The following is a 7,500-nucleotide window of genomic DNA, read 5'->3' as shown; positions in this document are numbered from 1 at the left end:
TCAAGGAGTGTGAACGAATTCCAGCCACTTTTGAACGTAACATTTTGGAATTTATCTTGTATCCTTGTGCCTCTCTTTTTTTTTTTTTTTCTTTTTAGGACGATGGGGGAACGACAGTAAGATTAAGCATATTGTTGCTAGCGGCTGCCTGTCTGTCTGTCAGTCTGTCTACGGCTGTCTGGCTGGCTGGGGGAATGTGTAGATGGTTCTCTGGCAAGCTGTGAGGTTTTCCGTCTGTCTGGCTCTCTGTCTATGTCTGTTTGACTTATTTGTCTGGTTGGCTAACTGTCTAAATGGCTGTCCTGGCTAGCTGGCTGTATTATCTGGTGTGTGTTTGAGTGTCCTGGATGTCTGCGTGGTTGTTTGTCTGTCTAGCTGGATGCATGTTTGTCTGTATGGCTGCCTAGCTGTCTGGCTGGCTGGCTGGCTGTATATTTTGATTTCCGTATGGCTGCCTAGGTATCTGTTTACCTATATATATGGCTGGCTGACTGACTAATCTTGGCTATTTATCTATCTCGGGTTAGACGGCATACGAGTCTTCAACATTTTTTTTCTCAGGTCATAAACTATCTCTTGTATTCCTCATCATGTCCTCCACACACCGCCCTGGCCGTCAGTCTCCCCTCCGGTCTTCTTGCAGGGAACTCCCAGCGCACCCAAACATTCCTAGGCACTAAAGAACGACGATTCGGGCCCACTCCCTTCGCCTTTCCCTTTCTCACTACCTAGCCTCCACCCAGCCACCTCCATCCAGCTTGCACCTCCGAGACCCTCCATCTAGCCTCCACCAAGCTCCCTCCATTCAGTCTCCACCTCCAGGCTCCTCCTCAGCTCACTAAACAAGAGCCCCATAGTATATCATGCCTGGGAACTTGGACCAGGACTAGCTGTCGTCTCCAGGCACTCAGCGAAGCCTTGGGAGCAGCGCCGCCTTGTCCCGCAGACTCCGTTGTTGCTCAGTACCTGCACACTCACCTAATTAATGAAGACAAGGTAGCCACGTTGAGAGGCACGAAGAGAGGGTGCGAGGAAACCATGTGAGAGCCGCCAGGGGCACAGGTGTGTGGGATGCCTCGTAGAAGGAGCAGGAGGAGGAGGACAAAAGAGTAAGCTGGCGATGTAACAAGGGAGATGAGAAATTTGGGACGGAAACGCAACGATAGAAGGAAGAAGAGAAGGAAGACAAGGACGAGGAGGAGGAGGAGGAGAAAGACAAAAGAGTAAGCTGGCGATGTAAAAAGGGAGATGAGAAATTTAGGAAGGAAACGCAACGATAGAAGGAAGAAGAGAAGGAAGACAAGGAGGAGGAGGAGAAGGAGGAGGAGGAGGAGGAGGAAGGGGACAGAGAGGAAAGTAGGGATGTAGCAAAGCAAAGAAGAAATTTAAGGAAGAAAACGCAGCGACAGGAGGAAGAAAAGGAGGAAGAAGGAGGAGGAGAATAAAAAAAAGGGAAGAATGGAAGAATAGGAAAAGGACATATCAACGACAAAAAAAAAAGAAGAAGAAAAATATTAAAGAAAAATATAATACCAAAAAAAAGGATACAAGAGAAACATTTTGTAAGAGATGAAGAGGAAAAAATGAGGAAAACAAGGAAAAAAAGGAAGACAACCGATGAGGCACACACCAGAAGACACCAAGAGAGAGAGAGAGAGAGAGAGAGAGAGAGAGAGAGACGAGAGAGAGAGAGAGAGAGAGAGAGACCTCCCTACTTATTTACAATCTTTCCCTCCTCCCTGGTGACTGATTCTTCATCTTCCCTCCCACTTTCCTCCCTCTTTCCTCCCTCCTTCCTCCTTGCAAATACAAGAGCTTAGGCCTAACGAGGAGGAGGAGGCCTAGGCAGCTGCAGAGTGCGTAAACAATAAGCCTACCCAGTAAGTCAGCAATTCCCTTAATAAATTCTAAGAAAATAGTGAAAAATAAATGGATTAAAGAAAGGAAAATAAAGAAAAGAAAAAAAATATATCTTATAAATAACATCAAGAGAGAGAGAGAGAGAGAGAGAGAGAGAGAGAGAGAGAGAGAGAGAGAGAGAGAGAGAGAGAGAGAGAGAGACAGACTTTTGTGGATGAGAGCAAGAAGTCGACAGGAAATAGGAAACGGGGAAACGAGAGTGATGGAAGGAGGAGGAGGAGGAGGGGGAAGAGAAGGAGGAGAAGGAGGAGGAGGAGGAGGAGAAGGAGGAGGAGGAGGAGGAAGAGAAGATGGGCATAATGGTCTAGATACGATATGATGGGAAGGGAGGATAGAGAGAGAGAGAGAGAGAGAGAGAGAGAGAGAGAGAGAGAGAGAGAGAGAGAGAGAGAGAGTATTGACAGATGTGGCAAGGCGGTGATGGCTTGTAATGAGTGTAAGGCGCAACACACAATGGCAGGACAGGTGTAGTGGGCAGGTGTGTAGAGGAGACCGCGACATGTGTGTTTATAGTTTGTTTACCTCTCTCTTAATGGCCTGTTGACACTTAGCTAACAAGCGCTCTCCCTCTCCATCTCTCTCCCTCTCCCTCTATATTCCCCTTCTCTCTCTCTCTCTTCTGTTTCGGCCGTATATCATGTTTTATCCTTGATTCTTCCTCTTATTTCTTCCTCTCTCTCTTTCTGTCTTATTCTTGTTTTCTCACATCTGTTCTCTCTCTCCTTCTCTCCTCTCCTTCATCATCTATCTCTCCTCTCCCTCTCTTTCTTATGCATCATCTGTTCTCTCTTTCACCCTTCTCTCTTTTCTTATCATCTCAACTCTCTTCTTTTCATCTCTAACCTTCCCCTCACCTTTCTCTCCTCTTCTTATCTTCCCTTCATTCGTCTCATCTCCCACCACACACTCATCTCCCTTTCATCCTCCTCTCGGCATTACATCTCCCCCCCTCACTTCCTCCCTTCCTCCTTCCCTTTCATCTCAATTCTCGCCCTTCTTCCTTTATTTCTCTCACTTATCTTTATTTACTTCCTTCCTTTCTTAGTTTTCATCATCTTTCCTTTATCTTTCTTTCGTATTCCATGTTTCTTCTATATTTCCTTTTTCATATGTCTTTTCATTGTATTTTCTTCCTTTTTATCTTTCTTTGGTACTTTTCAGTTTCTTTTTTTTTTTCCTCGTGTTTCTCATTTTCATCTTTTATTATCACGTCTCTTATTTCATTGTATCTCCTTCAGTTCTTCCATCCGTTTATTTTTCTCTCGTTTTTCTATTTTCGTTTTTTTTTACCGTTCTCGCCTTTTTCTTTTATTTTCACGTGCCTCTTTATTTCATTCTCTCTTCTTTAATTCTTCCATTTTTTTTCCAGATATTTTTCCTTTATAGTTTTTCTCTTCACCTTTTCTTTCCTATTTTTTTTTTTAACCTGTTCTCTCTTGTCTTGGCTCTCGTTTCTTTCTATCTCCTTCAATCCTTTCCATCTTTTACCAGTTACTTTCTTTTATATCCTCCTCTTCTTTTTCCTCTCTTTCTTTTTTACCTGTTCTCACCTGCCTAACCTCAATCTCCAGTCTTTTCTTATTTTACAGGTATTTATCTTTTAAATCCTTGTTTTTTCTTCTCTACATCTCTTTTTTTCTATTATTTTACCTGTTTTCGTCTTTTTAACCTATTCCTTCAATCTTTTCATCTTTTTTTTATATTCATTTTTCTTATATCTTTTTCTCACCTTTTCTTTTTTTTCCCTTTCTTTTTTCCCCCCCTGTTTTCACCTGGTCTCACCTTCCAATACCTGGAGGGGAAAGTCGCGTGGTCGTCCAGGTAACAAGATCACCTGTCGAATATTAACGAGCTGATGCCTTCTTCTGCTGTCCGGGTTTTTCCAGGTAAATCAAGCACCTCACCTGACCTTTAGGGATCCAGGTGACCCACGTGGCTGCCAGGTGGAGTTCTTCAGACGAACTCCCCTTAGAGGTTAAAGGGGCAAGGGGAGTCATTTGTACTCTTTCTTTTCTTCTAATAAGTCTGTTAACATTAATATTAATATTTACATGTAATCTGACCTAACTTCTCTATATTAGTCTATGTTACTTGAATGCCTCCACTAGATCTCTATTTTAATATGCGCGTCTCTATGAAAAATCTAAAAGCTTGTGTCTCCTGTAAAGAATTCCTCGTATCTCTTGTATCTTTCTGGCCATTCCTCTGTACTAATATTGTAATTCTCAGGACCTGATCTCTCTTAATCTACGCCACTGTAAAGTATTTGAATTTAAATGCTTGTACCTCTTTTTAGTAAGGAATATTTTGCAACCCCTCCTATCTTTTCGGTCACTCTTTACTTAAAATCTCTAAAACCTGATCTTTCTCTCCTACGCCTCTTTTAACCCTTGTATCTCCGCTCGTAAGAAATACTTCGCCTCCTCTGTACAACCTGCTTTCTTTTAGGACACCATCTCTCTCCTCTCGTAAGGAATACATCACACCCTTCTACCTTTCCCGCACTTTGCACTGAGTCGTCTTAGCTCCCTGTCTACCTCAGCCGTGCAGTTGAGGGTTGGTAACTCAGGCACGCAGTTTGGCCGACACCCCGCCAGGTAACACAAGCCCTGTACAAACCAATTAAGCCACGCCGCACGTAGTTCACGCTAATGGCTTACCTGTGTCAACTTTCCCTCCCTCTCTCCCTCTCTCCCTCTCCCCCTCTCCCTCTCCCTCTCTCCCTCTCACCTGTTATACTCGGTGTTATTAAGGGCTCACTGTTTGAACTTCGGCCTTTACTGGTGATTTAAATACTACACTTTCTTGGTTTAATTGTCCCAAGGTTTTCTTTCCTTCTTGGGGTCTTGGCTCAGAAATAGGGACCTCTCTCTCTCTCTCTCTCTCTCCTCTCTCTCTCTCTCTCTCTCTCTCTCTCTCTCTCTCTCTCTCTCTCTCTCTCTCTCTCTCTCTGAAATGTTCTGTTTGTGTGTACATATCTTTGTCTTTGTTTTGTTTTCATTCTTTGTCTGTTTCTTTACCTACTTGTCTGTCTGTCTATCTATGTCTATCCGTTTCTTTCCACCCTTGCTCTGCCCGCCTGTCTGTCTGCCCGCCTGTCTGTCTGTCTGTCTGTCTGTCCCTTTGTTCACCTATATATCTATCTCCTACCACCTTTCCTTCTACCTTTCTATGACCACACATAAATACCACAGTCTTACCCTAGTATTTTCAAAGGACCTTTCCGAATGCTCGTTTCCTTGCCCTTTAGTCTGTCTGTCTGTGCCACCAACTACCAATATATTGATCCATCTCCTCTGCCTATCAGTGTCTCTAAATACCCCATCAGTTAGCCTTTCTGTCTCTTCCCAGAACTCCTTCACTTGCCGGCCGCTGCTGCGAGACTCAGCACCATGCCGGGCGTCATTACAACCGTGGCCTTTTCTGTTTTTTTTTTCTTTTTTCTTCATGATCCTGCTATGAATGCGTTCCGACCCCTTTGTTTTGGCCGCTATTATGTACGGGCGGGAGTATCTGCAAGGGATTAGGTCTTATGGAGGTTGGATTTAGCCTCACACAAGATAATCCTCCGCCGGGGTCTTTAGCGGATGTCGGGAGGTAATTCTGTGTTTGTAATGATGACGTGTGGCTGGGAAATAACACAAAAAAAAACACATAAGGGAGTTGTGTTTACGTGTTGTTGTAAAAGAATTTAGCTCGGTGGAAAAATGCTAAAAAGTGTGCTGGTGTGTTTTGGCTTATCATTTCAGGCATTGGTAACTCTCAGCCGTGTCCGTGTGTCAATTACTGTAATGCTGTGATAAATGCATAACACACACACACACACACACACACACACACACACAAAAAAAAAAAAAAAAAAAAAAAAAAGATGGAAAAAAATGATATGAAAACTTGTAAATCTTTTTCCGGAAACGAACTGTAAAATGGTAAAATCTTTTGAACTGATTTGAACGCGGCATCAAAACACACACTGGTAATTTTGTCAAAGGGAGGAGAGCGTCAGTTAATGCTCCAATGAATGCATAAAGAGAACATAAAACCCCGGAAATCCTCGGTGACACATGCTTACAATGATGCAACCTTGTGACACTCGTGAGACTCGCCATAAAAAAAAAAAATTATCTTTCTATCAGAGCAACACATCATAATATTTTCAGCTAAACACCCCAAAAAAATCCCAAAATCCTTCTAAAATACACAAACACCAAAAATATGCTGAATAAACTAGTCAACATAAAAAAAATAGCATGTTAATTTTTCTTTCTCACCGGCAAAGCATCAATAAACGCCATGAAAAAAACATATTGATAATTTTTCCATATTAAAGCTTCAGTAAATATTGAACTAAACGCTCCAGGAAATCAAATATTCCTTCTGTTATACATAAAAACGAAAACTATATATTCTATGGAGTCAATATAAAAAAAGCACGTAAAAATACACACAACCATAGCAAAAACAACAATAAATACTGAACTAAACACCTAAATCACTGCAATTCTTTCTAAAATACACGAAGGTTAAGAAAACTAAAGAAACTAAAGATAATGTAAAAAAAAGTAAAAGAAAACCATATTGATCATCTTTCCATAGCAAAAACAATCTTAAATGCTCGACAAAACACCCCAAAGCTCCATGAATCTTTGGAATACCACGATAAAAAAAAAAATAGATAAACAGATTAAAGACTCGATATCCGTAAAATCAATATATGCTAAGAAAAAAACATAAAAATTCCTTCTGAAATTCACAAACACTGAAAAAAACTACACACACACGCACACACACACACAGCATTTTGACACGCTACAACGCACAGGCAACGCTCTCACAAGGCATTTGTTGAAGGTTTAGTCAGCTTGCATTTTTCCCCCTTTTTTTTTTGTTTTTACCTTTTTTTTCTCTCAGGATTATTTCAACCAAAGGAATGAAATCGCTCGAAAACAAGACCCAGTTTGATGTTTCGTTAAAACTTAATTGCCTCTTGACTTGTTTCGGAAAAGGCAGTGTTTAGGGTCCAGTCTTTTCTCTTCTTTTTTTTTTTATTAATATTCTCTCTCTCTCTCTCTCTCTCTCTCTCTCTCTCTCTCTCTCTCTCTCTCTCTCTCTCTCTCTCTCTCTCTCTCTCGTTTTTATCTTTTCATTTTCATTAATTTCCTTAGACTTCTTATATTTAATCGTGTGTTTTTTCATGTTTTCTTATTTTTTTCGTGATTTTTTTTAACTTCTCTGCGCTTTCCTCATTTTTTTTCCTCATTTCTATCAGTTTCGTCTTTAAGTTCCTCTTTTTACTTATTCTTTCTTTTTTTTCTCATTCTTAGTTAAAAAAAATCTTTAGTTCTCCCTTTGTTTTTCCTTTTTTTCCATTTTTTTTTCCTGTTTCCATTTTTATCAGTAATTTTCTGGTCTTTACTTTTTCTCTTTCTCATTATTTTTCAGTACCTAGTAATTACCTCTTTTGCTTTTTCTTTCTTGTTTTTTGCTTCATCATTTGTTTTTTCTTCCCGTTTTATTTCATTGATCATATATTTTTTTTTATCTGTTTCGTCTCTCTCCTTTTGTTTTTCATATTTGTAT

General features: G+C 40.8%; 1 protein-coding gene across 1 annotated transcript in view; it reads left to right on the top strand.

Moving 5' to 3' along the window:
* The window catches only part of LOC135091758 (carbonic anhydrase-related protein 10-like), a 116,868-nt gene that overhangs the window by 37,272 nt on the left and 72,096 nt on the right, over window positions 1-7,500 (top strand). The window lies entirely within an intron of this gene.

Source organism: Scylla paramamosain, chromosome 38 (assembly GCF_035594125.1).
Source record: "Scylla paramamosain isolate STU-SP2022 chromosome 38, ASM3559412v1, whole genome shotgun sequence".
In the NCBI taxonomy this organism is placed as follows: Eukaryota; Metazoa; Arthropoda; class Malacostraca; order Decapoda; family Portunidae; genus Scylla; species Scylla paramamosain.
The sequence above is the reverse complement of the archived record's forward strand: the minus strand, read 5'-3'. Positions and strand labels throughout refer to the sequence as shown.